At 36.3% G+C, this 16,988-nt stretch overlaps 1 long non-coding RNA gene across 1 annotated transcript in view; it reads left to right on the top strand.

Moving 5' to 3' along the window:
* The window catches only part of LOC144454125 (uncharacterized), a 150,159-nt gene extending 134,254 nt beyond the window's left edge, over positions 1 to 15,905 (top strand). Inside the window, exon 3 of the long non-coding RNA XR_013485609.1 lies at positions 15,839 to 15,905. This is a non-coding gene — a long non-coding RNA (uncharacterized LOC144454125). The remainder of the gene's footprint in view (positions 1 to 15,838) is intronic.
* The last annotated feature ends 1,083 nt before the right edge of the window (positions 15,906 to 16,988 follow it).

Consider the following 16,988-nt stretch of genomic DNA (forward strand, 5'->3'; position numbering starts at 1 on the left):
TGATGATTTTGCACAATTCCACCTCACTTCAATCCAATTCAGACATCAATTTAAATACATCAGCCACACCATTTTTACCTATCTCAAAGTCATGTAATAACAGGCAAATGATGAAGCATCCATCAGGTATGGATATTCTGAGAGCTATATGCACAATCCTGCACACTGGCAGCCCAGGCTATAGGTTTTCTTCTCAATGGAAGTAGCAATGGGATTTAGCAGCCCCCTTGGGTGTCTAAACACCCTTTTCAAAGGACTGCACTGCTCTTCTCCTAGTGTGAAGAAAGGACAAGAAAAGGTACCCTAAAAAAATTTCTGCTTCACCCGACTTTGTCCTGATTACCACAGCAGGCATGAATCCCACCCTATGGTTAAAAAAAATAAAAAAAAATGTACACAACTTTTGCAAAGATGATTCCACTCACCATTGGTACATGGAATATGTGCATGCTTATGAATAAAACAAAATCCAGGAGACTGAAAGATGAACTGCTCTAATTGCAAAAGAACTTTGCAGGTATCACATCCAAATAGTAGCCCTGAATGAAAAAAGGGCAGCAAATGAAGATCAGCTTACTGAAGTCAGAACTGGATTCACATTTCTCTGGAGTAGCCACAGTGAAGGAAAATGCCATGAAGCTGGTGGAGGTTTTGTAGTCAAAACTAATCTGGTTAACAAGCTGGTATGCCTGCCAAAAGGCTGTAACAATGGGCTCATGACAATGACACTGTCACTTGCAGGAAAGCTCCATGCCATCATTGGCAGTGCACATTCTCTCACCATTATGATCACTGATGAAGTCAAAGAAATTCGGTTTTGTGCTGAGAGTAACAATCCAAAGCTCTTTTTTCATATCCTAGTGATGATTTATCAGCCAAAGACTTATGCCACATCTCAACTCCTCAGTGCTGAGGGAGACACATTGAGGAGTGATAAGAACATCATCCTGGAGAGATGGGCTGAACACTTTCATAATGTTCTAAACAGTCTGTTATCAGTTAGTGCTGAAGCCATTGAATGTATACCTCAGGTGGAAGTTAACCCCTCTCTAGCCAGAATTTCAGCTGAAGAAGAGGTTTTGATTACCATTAAGATACTCTTGTGTGGCTTAGTGCCTGGTGTTTATTCTGCTCCAGCTCGGATAGATTTACAAGGAAGGAAGGGCCCACTGCTCATATAAAAGCTGACCAAAAGTTTCTGGGTTACAGAGCAAGAGGAATTTATACCTTCAGGAGTTCAAGGATGCCTCCATTGTTCATCTCTATAAAGGCAAAGCAAATAGATTGTTCCATGACAATTATGTTGACGGAAGGGGTTCTCTCTCTTAATCGTTGCTGGCAGATTCTTGCCAGAGTCCTCCTCAACATGTGGGTCCTTCACCTGGAAGGCAGTCATCTGCCTGAGAGCCCATGGGACTTCAGAAAAGCCTGAGGAATCATCAATATGGTGTTTGCTGCCCAACAACTCCAAGGAAAATGCCAGGAGTAGAAAAACAAAGGTCTGTAGAAAATGCCCATCAATCTTACCAAGTCCTTTGAAACTATCAGTAATGAGGGATTCTAGAAAATCATGTCAAAATTTGGTTTCCTAGAGAAGGTCATCAGTATTGTGCATCAATTTCATGACAGCATGCTTGCCTGGGTTCTGGATAATGCATAATGTTCTCATACTTTCCCAATCACCAATAGAGTGAAGCAAGGTTGTGTGCTTCCTTTCATGCTTTTTAGCATGATGTTTTCAGCAATGTTGTCAGATGCCTTCAATAATGATGAAAGTGACTTCAAGGTCAGATACCACATTGAAGGCAAATTATTGAAATGTAAAAGGCTACAAGCCAAGCCTAACTTGGAGGAAGAGTTATTGCATGATTTCTGGTTCACAAATGATTGTGTACTCAATGCAGCCCCTCAAGCTAAGACACAACAAAATATTGATCAATTCTCCGCTGCTTGTGCTAATTTTAGCCTGACAATTAACATCAAGAAAATATAGCTTCTCTACCAGTCAACACCACACCATCCATATGTGGAAACATTGGTACAAGAAATGGAGAAATTTTGAATTCTGTGGATAAGTTCACTTACCATGGCACATACTTTCCATGGAAGTAAACATGGATGGTGGGGTTGACACATGCATTGCCAAATCTAGCTCCAGTGTTTGGGAGGCTCCAAAGGAGGATCTGGGAGAGAAGAGGTATTAGACTACCTACCAAACCCAAGGTCTACAGAGCTGTTGTGCTGACCTCATTGTTATATGCCTATGAAACCTGGACAGTCTACTAGTTCCATTTGCATTGTCTTAGGAAGAGTGTCTCTCTGAAGATTACCTGGCAAGACAAGGTACTGGACATTGAGGTCCTTTCTTCACTTAAACTGCCAACCATTCAAACTCTATTAAATAGAGTGCAACTCTGATGGGTTGGCCACATTATTCAAAAGCCAAACATAAGTTTGCTTAAAATATGTTTTTAAGGAGAACTCATGCAAGATAGGTAATCACATGATGGTCAGAAAAAGCAATACAATGACACTTTCAAGGTATCTTTGGAGAACTTTGAAATTAATTGTGTGACAAGGCTGACATTGGCAAAGGACTGCCCAGTATTGTGTGCCTGCATTAGAGAAGGAGCTGTGTTCTATAAAGCAAAGCAGAATTGCGTAGCTCTAAAGAAATATGAGATGCACAGATTTAGAGACATCTCCCATCCAAATGTTCATATAGATTATTTGTGCTAAACTTTAAGGTAGAGCCTTCTGAGCTATATTGGTCTGATCAGCCACAGTCAGATATACTGTACCTTGACTCTAACACTGATGCCATTTTTATCCTCTTCAAGAATGAATGACAATACCCAACCAGCACTAGACTGAAAACTTTCAATCAGTTCTACCTATACTTTTATGATTTCATTGTCCCTGGAATTATGTAACATTCTTAAAAGAAGTCAAGAAATATGATTGAATATATTAAAAGCAAAGAATGTTACTGAATCATAAGGTCTAAGATTTTCAATAAAACTGGAAAGGCTTCTAGTACAGTAGTGTTTACAGAAAAGGACTTTATGTCTATAAACCTTGGACCAGTGCTTCACCAGAGATCCGACTACCTAGGAGTCCTTTTTTTTTTTCATTGAAATTTATGATGGCCATCCATTATGGCCTTGACAAAGAGAGTTGTCTAAGAACTGACTGAAGCTCACCTTGTCTTTACTCCCAGGCCAATGACTTGCTTGGAGCTGACCAGACATTGTCACTCCTAACTGATTATTTTGTAAATGCCACATCTGTGGCTTTGGCCATTCCCTTTGCTTCAGTAACCTATATAAACTCTATTCCCAGTCCCTCCTCAGTTAATCTGCTACTTCTTGTGGTGGCACCCTGAGCTACAGCTCACTTGCCCCAGTTAAAGATTTCAACTTTGCTATAATAACGATTTTCTCTTGAATTCAGCAACATCTATCATCTTATAACTTTTCTGTTCCTCGTGTCTTGATGAGAAAGCCTTCAACAATAATTTGCTCTACTTTCTCTCATTTCAGTCCAAGTTTCTATCTTCTCACCCCTTCTGTGATTATTGTGAAAGTTAAAGTTTGAGGATCATCACTGCCCTGATAATATTTGGATGACTTTTTCATAAACACCATGTGAAAAAATTAATGTTTGACTATGGAATTATGATAATATCAGAAACTGATAAAGTGGTTGGGCTAAATAAACTTTACCCAAACCAGAGTAAAAATGCCAACAATCATTTGAAATATTTCTCTTATTTCAACAATAAAAATAAGTTTCCTTTTGAACTTGTATAATATGAATTTAGCCATCAATTTTATGTGAAACTTTTGAACTATTTATTTTTATTATCAATGTTCTATTTCCTTTATAAACCTTGTCTTCTGGTTTTCTATATCACATTTTTTAAAAATTATGACTATGATAGTTTTAATTTAAATGTCTGTGCTAGGATTACTGATTGTGGAATTGGGTTTCCCTTTTGATATTCTGTGTTAAAGGCCATGGAATATTAGAGATGTGCAGAGGCATGGTCCTTCTGAGCAGGCCCTGGTTTTCATTTTGTCTTTATATTTTTGGTGCATTGCACAGTGCCTGGCATACATAATGTTGGAGCAGACAAAATTAACATCTTCTGGATGAAACATAAAAAATAAAAGCTTAAAGGCATAATACTTGCCCAAAGATACTCAAATGCCATAGATTATACACATATAGCTGAAATGGAACTTAGAAGTCACTAAGTCCAGTCTGTCTCTCTGTCTGTTTCTATCTCTCTCTGTTTCTGTCTCTCTCTGTCTCTGTCTCTAATAAATGAGATAATTGATTTCAAATAATGTGAAGTGATTTGTCCAGGGTCATATGTTCAGTAAATATCTGAGGCAGCATTCAAGATCAGAGCTTCTTAACTCCCAGATCCAGGACTCTCAACATTTTGAAACCATTTACAGTTAGGGAAGAGAAGAACCACAGCACAGATGAAAGAATCTGGGTGTGACCTCTATAAAATTCATAACTCTGCAAAGCTTTGCTCAGAATGAAACATCAGTCTTTTTCTGACAATTTCTCTCTAGTACTTGAATCACTACCTCCCAAACCCCTTCCTTTTACTACCACTCATCATGCTTGGAGGACCTGGCTTTCTGATGTGATTAATGACTGGGAATGTCAGGAGATACACATTATGCAGGTCCAAGGATGAGTACTCATCACTTTTTCTTTTTTCCTTAAAATATTCCTCATTATTTCCATCTATCTTAGGGCATGGTTATTGACATGGTTTTATTTTGAAGAACAGAATGCTCCAATGAATATCAGTCCTTTTAAAATGATCTACTGCTTAGGAATTCAACTCTCTCTCTCTCTCTCTCTCTCTCTCTCTCTCTCTCTCTCTCTCTCACACACACACACACACACACACATCTATCAGTACATACATGTATGTATGTATCTTAAAATATTATCTATACATACTTTGTGTATATATTCTTTACATAAACATTTCTGTATACATAGATGTTTGTGAGACCCATATATACACAATAGATTTGTGTATATACATATATGTTTATGTGTAAGTGTGTGTGTGTGTGTGTGTGTGTGTGTGTGTGTGTCTGTGTATGCGAAGTATGTAGGCATTTGAGGAAAAGTGAGAACCACCATTTTGCTTTACTTAGACTACTTCTCAAGGCATGGATCAGGCTGGGATCAGTGTTTTCTTCTCTCATGAAACTGGATACTTAAGTAGAAGGGCAAAGTTTTTTTTCTATTTGTTTTACAAAATATTTATTTAATTAATATAAAAAAATTCCTAGTGTGAAAACAAATCCCTTCATTGATGCAGAGAGATATACATAGGGACTGGACCTGTTCTTTCATTGGAATAGGGAACTAGTGGATAAGGAATTTCAACCAATGCAGATCAAGAGCTCCTCTCAAAAAGTCTTAAAGAATTGGCAGGGCAGTATCAAGAATTCATGTGAATTCCTCAGGTTAAAGTAGTCATTGTGTTAGAGGGTGGTCAAATCTTGTCTCTAAGGCTGACTCTCTACTACACACTTTCCCTCTCACTAATGTGTACATACACACTATAGACTCTACTGTAGATAATACAATTCCACCAACTCTTAGCAAGTACCTATTATATGGCAGTAACTGTATCTTTGTATCCAGGTAGTAAAAGAGTATCTGTGAAGTACTACTTGCCTTTGCTTACACTCACCATGCATAGGTGAAGATGAAACTGAATTGAATGGGAAAACATTCACTAAACATCAATGTCACAAGCACTGTGCTAAACCCTGGGGATGAAGATATTATCTGCTCCCTCCATGTTCTGTTTTACTTCTTGTTTTCTCCCTTTGAGATATAGGCTTATGAAGATAGGGTCCGTCTAGCTTGTTCATACTTGTATCCTCAGTACTTAGCAAAGTGCTTGCTACATAGTAATTGCTAAAGAAACTCTTCATCATTTTACCAAACAGAAAATTGAGACATCCACTATTCTCAAGGAACTCAAAATCTTTTTTTTTTTGGTTAGAGTTAGACAATACAGAAAAAAATCAAAGTTAAATAAGACTAGACCCATTCCTAGTGAAGCACAGTGTTGCTGTTAGTGGTGGTGGTGATGATGACCATTTATTTTTAAAGAGGACCAATGAATGACATCTTGGATTGGATCAAAGTGAAATGGAATCATGCAAAATTGTCAGCCTCACTCTCTCTTCCCAAATCGTTAAATTCCAATGGCAGGACAAAAGTCAAAATGATTACCAATGACCAGGAAGCAGCAGATAACCTTGGAAGAATAGTTTGGCATATACATCACACAGACACACAGACACAGATACACACACACACACACACACACACACACACACACACACACACACATTGATCTGACACTATATAGATGAGGTCACTCTCCCCATGAACTACAATCCAAAATAAAACTTGATAATCAGTGACAGAGGCAAAAAAAAAGTAATATATGAGATTCATTGAAAGGTAAATTATATCTACTTCTGGGGCTCAGGAAGACTTCCTAAAAGAAGTGGCACAACCCAATACATTGAATTAAATCAGCCCAAGGTGAGAAGGGAAGGTTTTACGAAAATAAGGAATACTGGAGCAAAGATAAAAAGGAAAAAATCATTGAGTTTTCTGGGAGACTTCGAGAATAATCCTGGATTTTGTTTGTAACTAATTGGATTTATACTTGGACAATTACAAAATACACTTTGCTCACTTTTCCTCAAACAAAGTTCTGCTCTCCAAGCCCCACCCCAACTATATATTAGATTGTTTTCTATTTCTTAAAAGTATTTAAAACCCATGAATTAACCACAATCTACCTGAAAGCCTGATTACGAGTTTCTTCCCTTGGGGTACCAAGGTGTTACAGAGCGTAGAACATTAGCCCTGTAGTCAAGAGGACCTGAGTTTAAATCCAACCTCAGATACTTAATAGCAGTGTGACTCTTGGCAAGTTAACTGTGATTGCCTCCAAAAAAATAGAAAGGAAAGAAAAAAAAACACTTCCTTACATGCATGTGGTCCAGTCAAACTCGGTTTCTTTCTTCTCTTCACATGACCTTCCTCTATATAACTCTTCCATAAGCAGTCTCCACATGTAGAGTCCAATCTCTCCTTTCTTTGGCATGAAAGAAACTATAGGAGGTGGGAACTATGAGTTTGGAAACCTGCATATGTAAGACTTTTCAAAACTATTTTTCTTATTGTTACTGGACTAATTTTTCATCTTTTTATTTTTATTCTTTTACATGAGGTATGGCACTCGGGGAGAGAAAACAGAAAGTGGGATATTGGAAAATGGAGGTGATATAAAAACAAAAGATATAAACTAAATGTATTTTTAAAATAACTTATTTTTTTTACATAACATAAAGGTTAAAATGATCCAATTTCCACTGACCTGATTCTTGACATGCTTTTCAAGAAACGCATTTTATTGTCAGCAATAACAACGGTTCTGTGGGTTGAATGCCCATTTGTAGGCATTCACATATTCCATCATCTCAACTTGGATATGCTACAACTCAATATGCATACTTGGTATGCTGTTTTTCTAGTCTCTGACTTGATTGAATAGTCTTCCTCCCAGTTGTTATATTGCTGAAATAAAGTTTTCCTTTTAGAGCTTGCTTTTCTCATGTTGCTTTCTCAGTTCATTTTGCAAACATCTGGTTTTCCATAATCTTTTTAAGGCTCATCTATTGCATAAAACGCAATTCTACTCTAATTGTTTCTACATTTTATTAGGATCAGAGAGGATGTAGAGATGGAAGGACTCTAGAGATTATTCAGTCCAATCCTTGTATTTTCACAGAAGAGGAAATTGAGACCTACAGAGAAGGCAAGTTAATCAAGGTCAGAGAGGTAGCTAGTGACAAATCTGGGATTCAAACCCTGATCTTCTGACTCCAAATCCCATATTCTCTTTCCTCTAGATCATAGTTCTGTACTGCTACAACCCAAATTGCTTATGTGCCACTTTTGTAGTGGCCCATGATTGGCCCATTTGTGTGACTCTCTGAGGAATCTCTTCCCTCTTACCCCCAAAATCTGCTGAATTAAAGGAATTATAAGAGTAAAATCCAGTCCATACTTTCTAGATATTCAGAATGAGATCACAAGACAATAAGATGAAGGGAAAGTATAGAATTCATGGACAAATTTTATTATTTGTAATAACTTTTTCTTGGGTGGGGCAGGAAAGAAAGCTAACAAACCAGCAATTTTATAGAGGTAGAAATTTTCCAACATCCCTCCACTAATAAAAAAATAAGCAATTCATTTCAATTGATAATTTTAAAGGGTCCCTTGCATTGTTAAGAGCTTAAGTGCCTTGTTCAGGGTTACATAGACATTATGTAATGGATACAGGGTTTGAACTCAAACCATGAGGTTTTTGACCTCAAAACTATCCTTTATCCATTATTCCACACTGTTGCTGACTGATTTAATTTTTATAAAAAATTTGTGCCAATAAACTTCATCATCTTATGATATATAATTTCTAGGTTTGAGATTATACATATATGTGTGCATCATATATATGTACATGTATGTATGCACATACATGTATATATTTGTATATATGTATATGCATGTATACATGTGTATATGTATATGTGTATATATGTATGTATACACACACACATATACACACACACACATACATGCACAAATACAGGAAGAGAGAGAAAGAGGTTTTTAATTCCCTTCAGATATTTAAATTCAGTTCTAGATAGTACATTTTAGGAAGGAAATCAATAAGATGGAAAGCACATAGTAGAAGGTGACCAGTTAGGGGAGAGACTCAAAAAAATCCCATGGGAGGATAGTTTAAAATTTTTGCCCAAGAAAACTTGGGAAACTCCTTAGTGCACTTGAAGAATTTGAGGTTATGCATGGCATGGAATAGTGATTAAGTCTGTTTGTGTTTATTCCAGACGTCAGCATTAGTAGTAATTGGTAGATGTGCATGAGCCATAGAGGGTAATAAATTATTGTTGATTGTACAAGTAGGAAAATGACTTGATAAAATGAAATATTTCTTAGTGATAGGAACTACCCAAATATGAAATAGTGTACTAAGAAATAGTCTTCCCCTTAAGGCAGGCCTGTACAACACAGGACCAATAAAAATTGTACGGTTGCAAAAAATATATATAGGGTTGCCACTGTTTAAACTCTCCAGTTTGTCACATGACCCACTATAACCAGACATTGTCTGTCTCTAGTCTAACCTATCAGCGGCCCGAAGAAGTTTTAGCCTATTTTCATTTTGGCCCCTACCTATTATCATGTTGTGCAGGTCTGCCTTAAGGTCTTCTAGCAATGGCATGGGATTTGTCAGGAATTTTGTATAGTGATCCTTACTCAAGTATGAGTATACTAGACTAGATCTGAAGTTCCTCCCCACTCCGAGATTTTATCATTGTCTTTAGAGCTCCATTTCTACTCTAAGAATTCTTTCTTACCTATCACACTTGCATTGGAGAATCAATCACATAGGTGTTTTCAGTTACTGACTTCCTAATTGGCTTTCATCATCTCAATGTCATTGTTCACTGATATACATCTCAGCATCATTCCTCAACCACCCAAGAAACAAGGTTGCTGTGTCTGATTAATCTTGAGCTGGCTGCTGAGTACACTGAAGCGGTTACTGGTTAATTAGGTCATCATGTTTCCAACCCTCATCCATTTTCTGCCAATAACAGTGATAAAGGTTCCATATAATTCATACATAATCCTCAGCCTTTAACAATAAGATTTTGCCATGTATTCTGAGATCATTGTTTGAATTATCAAAAGCAAATTGTACTGAATAATTATAAGTGAATATTTTTTAATCACTACGTCAATTACTCTTATTTCTAATGAAACTTAAACATATCCTCATTTTTTTATTAAGTTAAAAAATTTGTGCTTTTGTGAATCAGGAAGGTTAGAGACTTAGGCTATATATACATTCACTAGGTGAATTGAAGAACTATGAAATTCATTTCTGTCATGAAAGTTAAAATCATTTAATTTATATGCCTTGAGAATTTGATTATATCTGCAAAGATTCACATGTCATAGTGTTATAGAGACTAAATTATGTAGGCAATCACACTGTGTGGACCACACAGAAACATCAGTGTACTTCATAGGAATTAAGATCTGAGAGATTCCCAAAAATTATGCTGAATAAAATACTGTTTATTGTTGAGGAATAAGGATAAACATGATATTAATTTCCTCCTTAAAGTCCAAGCCATAGTCTATGCTGCTATGTGGAAAAGAGCAAAGTCCAGAAATGAGACAGCATGATATGCAGCAGGGGGTTTGTATGCCCTGAAACCATCATGACATCTGTGAATGCCTGTCTTGGATAAACTTCCTTTTAATGCCTACACAATGATGGATGAGTAATAGAGACTTATGGGGGTACACATGATTATAGGCTGGCTTTTCTTCTAATAGTAGTGATGAGAAGTTAAGGATGGAAGATAGTGGAGATAGTGGCACTTCATGCCCTGGTAAAATAAGAAAATAAGATACATTGGAGGAAAGCAGATATTCCAATGCCACACCTGTGCAAAATTCATTGTTGTAAGATGGTAACATTGACTGGTAAAGCATGAAACTCATGAATGAACATGAGATGAATTGAAGACAGGCACATTTATTTATCTCATGACAAAATTTGAAACAGATCTCAAATACTATTAGGCTGAAGCTTCATGTTACTTTTTTTTTTATTTTAAAAAACTCAATTAACTTATTTTTACTTTTCAACATTCATTTCCACAAGATTTTGAGTTCAAAATTTTCTCCCTATCTTGCCCAAAGTGGCATGCATTCTGATACTCCTTCCCCTAATCTGTCCTCCCTTCTCTCACCTCCTGCCCTTCTATTACCTCCTTCCCCTTCTATTTTCCTGTAGGGCCGCATAGATTTCTATACTCTATTGCCTGTATATCTTATTTCCAAATTCCATGTAAAAACAACTTTTTAACATGTGTTTTTAAACCTTTGGGTTCCAAATTTTCTCTCTTTCTCCCTCCCCACCTACCTACAATTAAGAGGGCAAGCAAGTTTTTTTTTAAATGAAATTCTTGTATCACTCTCATTTCTCTTCCAAGTTTTTCCTCTTTTTCTCTTACTTGCTTCTCAAAATCCTTCTTGAGCTCTTCCATGGCCTGGGATTGATTCATATTTTTCTTGGAGGCTTTGGATGGAGGAGCTTTCCCTTTGTTGTGTTCTTCTGGTTGTATGTTTTGATCTTCTCTGTCACCAAACTAAGATTCTATAGTCTGACTTTTTGCCCTGTTTGCTCATAATCCCAGCCAATTATTTAACTTTTAAACTCTTTGTTAAGGTATGGGTCTGCTTCCAGTGTGAAGAATGTACTGTTCCAAGCTTCAGAGGTTTTATGCAGCTGTTTTCAGAGATACTTCTAGGGACCTGTACATTTTCAGTTCTTCCAAGGTGGTATGATTAAAGATGAGGTGTTTACTCCTTTCCTGGCCTGGGCTCTGGTCTATGAGTGATCACAAGGACTCTTTTCTGCCTTTGAACTGTGAGGAGGATTCACTCTGCACCACCACCACAAGCTCCACCATGCCAATGCCCCTCCTCATCCCAGGACCAGTACCCAGGACAGATCCCTGCAATCCTCCTCTGATTAGCCATTGAATCCCACTCCATCTATAGGCCGAGAGCTCTGGAAGCAGCTACCACCCCAGGGCTGTGCCAAGACACAGCTCCTCTCTCACTGAGGTCCACTAGACTTTTTCAACTGACCTTCTAAGTTGTCTTTAGCATTTGTGGGTTGAGAAGTCTGGAAACTGCCACAGCTGCTCATGATTAAGTCCCCTGAGGCCTGGTCTAGGAGGCCTGTTCTTTGCCTCTGTGGCCCATGCAGAACTGTGCTCCTCTCCCAGCTCAGTGTAATAGATCTTTGAAATCAACCATCCAAGTTGTTTTGGGCTGGAAATTTGTTTCACTCTGTCTTTTTGTGGGTTCTGGTGCTCTAGAATTTGTTTAGAGCCATTTTTTACAGGTATTTGGAGGGGTTTGAGTGAGAGCTCAAGCAAGTCACTACTTTTACTCTACCATCTTGGCTCTGCCTCTTTCATGTTACTTTTTGTGAGCAATATCATAGGTCCATAAGATATACTACTTTATTTACTATCCACTATAAGGCAATTACTAACAAAATAATAATGAAAATATAGCCCTATAGACTAAATTAAAGATAAAATTCAGATGCTACCTGAATCTAAGGAACTGAAAGTTGAGAACCACACATCATTGAAGATCTTCACTTAATCCAACTTCCTAGAATTATACATCATGATAAAAAAGATGAAAATGGCACTAAAGTCTCAAATGATTTTGAAAAGAAGATAGATATGCTTAGCCTGGAAATAAAAGGCTGACAGGAATTAAGCTTCATGATCAATTAACTATACAAAAGAAGAGTAATTTTAAAAAATGGGGCACTTGCTTTAACCACTATACACGAGCACTTATTTCCATAGTATTAGATAAAAAGAGTAAAAGAAAAATCAAGACTTTTCACACACTCATTTGTATGGTTGCCATCACTACGGTAAATAGCATAGGAAGAAAGGTGAAGTTATTAAAGCAAATCCCTAAAGGGATATGTAAGCATGGCAGAGGTAACCTCAAAGTATTAGTTAAAATCTGTGGAAAGAGATTGGAAGATTCTATAAGTATCTTCCTTCAACATCCAGTAGAAAGTTTGAATGTCACATAATTATTTTCAAATTAAAGGCAATAAAAAAAACACAAAGAAAACTGAAAATAAAGACATATTAGGAATTCTGGAGCTGCTTGATCATCAACTAAAAATAAAGATAAAAAACGTTGAATATGAAAAATAAAAGTAATAAAATAATACAATATTTCAAAATAAAAAAAATACTACAGGGGCTTGAGAAGTAAAGGCATCTCAGTAAAGGGAAAGCCTGTAAATGAGGAAAATTAAACAATTCCTGATTATTTATATGGTCACAAGAAGTCCAACAAAGAAAATTAAAATGCAAGTTAGATCAAATAAGAAAGATAATATATGCAGATAGTTAATCTAATGAACAATAAAATAGTTTTATTAAGGCAGTTGACTACAATTCTGTCCTCTGAAGAACTGGTTTAAATGCTTCTGGGTGGTGCTCAAATTAATAGCAAGTCAATTTATAGACTTCTTCTTAGGCATAAGCCTGATCCCACTTTTCTTAAGCGACGGCATAAGACATAATTGGGAAGGTTCATTATCAAATTGTGTTAATATTTGCAAACCAGTAACCTCTCCAAATAGAGGACAAGTATAATGTTATGATACTGCTTTTCAGGTAGTTCAATAATCCTTAAATTATCTTCCCTCAATGTATTTTCAATTTTTTTTTCCTGTTAGATAGTACAGATTTCTCAGCCTTTTGACTTTGTTTTATTATTTATGACTCATGGAGTCATTAACTTCCACTCGAATACTTCTAATGTTTAAGGGTTTCTTTTCTTCAGTGAAGTTTTGTACCTTTTTATCATGATTTTTATCCCATCTTAAACTTTCAGTGTGAGAATTTTAACATAACGATTAACTCATAAAATAGCAAATGTTAAAATCAGTTTCTTTTTTTTGTTGATTGTCTAAATGCAAAAATAGTGTTAATGCAGATTAAACTTCAAAGTGTGTCATTAATGTGTATGTATATATGTGTGTATATATGTATAACTATAAGGACATAACAATATCTAGGTACATGTATATCTTTAAATAGGGACAGGTAAATTTGATATTTATTGAAAAAGCTGCCTACAAGCGAAAACATGTGTATGGTTGTATATGTACGTATGGATGTATGTATATATACACATTGCTTTTTGATTACTGCAAAGCCACTGCCTCGGTTCCCCATTCATGTTTTATTCTTGTCAATTTATAATTACATCCCAGTTTAGTGAGAACACTGCAGGATTTGATATCTACACAGAAAATAATGGAATATATCACTACTGGTTAAAAAATTCTAGCATTTACTAAATAAGTAACAAGAAAAGACCTTGGCGGCTAGAAAAACATATCAAAACTTGCTGTGTATTATAAACTGCTGCAGCAGACCACAAATTCTCGTATCAGAATTACCTCAAAATATACTTGAACATTAAACTATGATTCCAACTCTACCATTATCAGAAATAGAACCATTAGCCATAGACTGCTAGATATCACACAGATCTGTTAAAAAAAAAAAGTTAAGATGTATTGGATATGTTGAGCTAACTAAAGCTCAGACTTCCCCAGATACAAATTGGAAGAAAAAAAAAAGTCAACACATTGAGACTCAGCTTGCGCAGCTAAATTCATGTGGGAAGAGCGTAAGGGATTTCTCACCCTGTCATTCTGTCTGTTTCTGGAGTTGTCTTAAAGAGCCTTTCAATGATAAAACAGAAGATGAACTCACATCCTCACGATTGTTTTGATAACTGAAAGAGATGATTTTATCTACTTTTGACATCATCTTAAGAAACTTAAATTTATTTTTTTTTAAATTTTATTAATTTATTTTGATTTATCAACAATCACTTCCATATGCTTTTCAGTTTAAAATTTTTCTCCCCCTTCCTCCCCAAGATGGTGCACAATCTGATACAGGCTATACATTTACATTCCTATTAAATGTATTTTCACATTAGTGAAGTTCTAAGTAAAAATTAAAACCAATAGGAGGAACCATCAGAAAGAGGGAACAAAATTCAACATAAGAGAAAAAAAAAGTGATAGCGATTCAACTTCCATAGTTCTTTTTTTTGGATGTGGACAGCATTTTCCATCATGAGGCCTCTGGAGATGTCTTATATCCTTGTAATGCTGAGAAGGGTCAAGTTTGTCAATATTAGTCATCGCACAACATGGCTGTCACTGTGTACAAACTTCTCTTTGTTCTACTCACTTCACTCAGCATCAGATCATATAAGTCTTTCCAGGAAGAACCTTAAATTTAAAAGAACAATTTCAGGACAGTGACTTGTCCCTTGATCTTTTATCTATGAACACTGAAAAAACTGAGAATGATGGGAATAACAATTTAAAAGTAATAGCTCATATTGATATAGTGATTTAAGTTTTAAAAAGTACTTTAAATGAATTTTCTTATTAAATGAGTATATTATCTGTGAGGTTTGTGACATTTTTATCTCCAGGTATTTTTGCTTTTAATGAGGAAATTAGGAATAGAAATGATTTGGTGACTCGAATAGGGTTGTGGTCGCTTTAGGAGGAAAAAAAAATAGAGATTTAGAGTTTGAGAGGACTTTATAAGTCACTGGCCCTATCCCCCTCATTTTACACATGAGGAAGGAAAGAGTGAGGTTGAGAAAGGTTGTGACTTGGCTAGGGTCATACAGCTAGTAAATGCCTGAGGCAATATTCAGATTGTCCTTTCTGTCTCTTAATACAACACACTCTCTTCTATGATATTGAGCTATTGTATTTCACCACATAATTGTCACCACTCCATAATCATAGCACTGTTTTTTTAATGCAAAAATTGTTTTAGATTCTTCCATCATGTAATCATGTTCATCATGTTGTTTAAAAGGTAAACAGAGCAGCAATGTATTCACCAGTAGCATATGGATATGCATTTATCTCTTGTGCATTGCAAGCCATCAACCGGGAATTCTCAGAGCAGGTGCATTGTCAGTATATTTCTGAAATCCAACTTGCATGTTTTTTTTAGAGTGCTGTAGGACTAATAGTATTGTCATTTAACCCAATCAGGAGCTGTAGGCACAAGGGGATTGTTCAGGCAGGAGAAGCTGCCATGAGGAAGTCAAGTGAGAAGGTAAGACTTCCATCTTCCAAATTTTAACATATATTCATGAGTATTCCATGCATCCTAAACTTGCACCAAAGACAGTTTAGTAAGAAATAATTTTTAATTAATACAAGCACAATGTTTAAAGCTTCACATAATGGCACAAAATAAATTGGCATACAATCTGTGACAATTATGTGGTGAAATATGGTATTTGGAAGATGAGAGGAGTTGGTGAGGAGAAAGGATATTCATGGATTTAAAGAACAGAAGTGTCCTTAGAGGTCATCTGATCAAACTGAGATTCAGAAGAAAAAAAATGAGTGTTTTGACCAAGACTTCTTAGGTATAAATAGCATTGAAAATTTGAACCCAGGCCCCATCATTCCTAATTATTTTCCCCAGTATACTCTAGGACCTAGTACTCCAGGATTTAATCCACAGCTATTTTAACCTAAGGTAGACAAAAACATTGTGAAATCAAGGTAAGATGATTGAATCTCAGTCTCCTTTGATTTCTTTTATCAATAAGTCAGATAAGGATAAACAGAGGATTTTTCTAGTTTGCAGAATTATTTGAGAGGTAGAAACTACACTGATGAATATTCATCAGTCATATCAACTGTCTTTGTCAGCTGGTCTCCCTCCTTATTTGAGTGCAATGAACACATCTAATTCTATTCCTACTCCTGTACTCTTTGTATTATACCATGCTATCTATCCAAATACCCCAGAGAGATCTATTTGGTGTTGGTGCTTTTGGTGGTATTGGTAGTTTTGGTGGTGTTGGTGGGATCTGTGAGCGTGTGTGTGTGTGTGTGTGTGTGTGTGTGTGTGTGTGTGTGTGTGTGTGTGTGTGTGTGTGGACTGATAGGTAGATGAGGAGATCCGTGAGCTGTAGGAGACCCTGTTATAGTATGTCATGAGGTTGTTTTCTTGGAGACAGGTGAAAAAAAAAGACCTGCAAGGTATTAAAAACATCTGGTAAATTGAGAGTTTATCCTCCTTGCTATAATTGAGACCCCTGTTATCTTTCCTCTCTCCTAATATTTCTACACAAATGAAAGGGCAGAGATTTCAGATGAAAATAGCCATTGTTTGTAAAGGAGAGGA

Source organism: Phascolarctos cinereus, unplaced genomic scaffold (assembly GCF_003287225.1).
Source record: "Phascolarctos cinereus isolate Bilbo 61053 unplaced genomic scaffold, phaCin_HiC Scaffold_4;HRSCAF=312, whole genome shotgun sequence".
NCBI lineage: Eukaryota > Metazoa > Chordata > Mammalia > Diprotodontia > Phascolarctidae > Phascolarctos > Phascolarctos cinereus.